The following is an 807-nucleotide window of genomic DNA, read 5'->3' as shown; positions in this document are numbered from 1 at the left end:
GCGCCACGGCGCCGCCCGGGCCAGCCTCTGCATCCCAGCCTGTTTATTTCCAGGTACACACGACGAAGCCGGCGGTGGCCGAGCCCCAGGATCCACTGCCAGTACCGCGACCAGAGGAACTGGGGGCCGACACGGAGGGGGAGCGGGCGGCAGCACTGGGATTTCCTTCCTCATGCCCTCCCACGCTTGAAGAGGAAGATGAGGAGGCTGCCGAGGAGGCCCTTCTCCAGCAGGATGCCAAGCCACAAGCCGGGGCTGGACAGGAGGTTTAGACCTGTGGTGGGGACAGGGGACATGAGCAGCTGGGACTCAGAGACCAACATCCCACAGCCCCCCCACCACTGCGGGGCCCCAGCAGCTCTCACACACCCTTACCCGCCTGGGATGAGTCGCTCCATGCCTCCTTGGCTGGGACAGCAATCCACAGGGCAGCCGTCTTGCTGATGGGGTCCTGGGCATCGTGCACCACCCGGCAGGTGATCACGGACCCGTTCTTCTCCTCCATCGCTTTGACCTCCACCAGGCTGCTCAGCTGGAACAAACCCTGGGGGGTCTCCACCGGCCGGAGGATGTTCTCCACCTTCATCTCCATACAGTTCTCCAGCCAGGTGACGGCCACCTCTCCCGGGTAAAACCCCATCACGTGGCAGGTGAAGTTCACGGTCCTGTTCACCTCAACGGGGCTCGGCGGGTCAGAGACCACGCGGACACTGGGGGAGACTGGGAAGAAAAGCAGCTCCTGGTACCTGGTGTCCCCCAGCTCTGCTGCCCACGGGGTGCCCTGTCCCCACCCCAGGCCCCCCAGCC

The sequence above is a fragment of the Egretta garzetta genome, unplaced genomic scaffold (genome assembly GCF_000687185.1).
Source record: "Egretta garzetta isolate BGI_Z169 unplaced genomic scaffold, ASM68718v1 scaffold223, whole genome shotgun sequence".
NCBI lineage: Eukaryota > Metazoa > Chordata > Aves > Pelecaniformes > Ardeidae > Egretta > Egretta garzetta.
The sequence above is the reverse complement of the archived record's forward strand: the minus strand, read 5'-3'. Positions refer to the sequence as shown.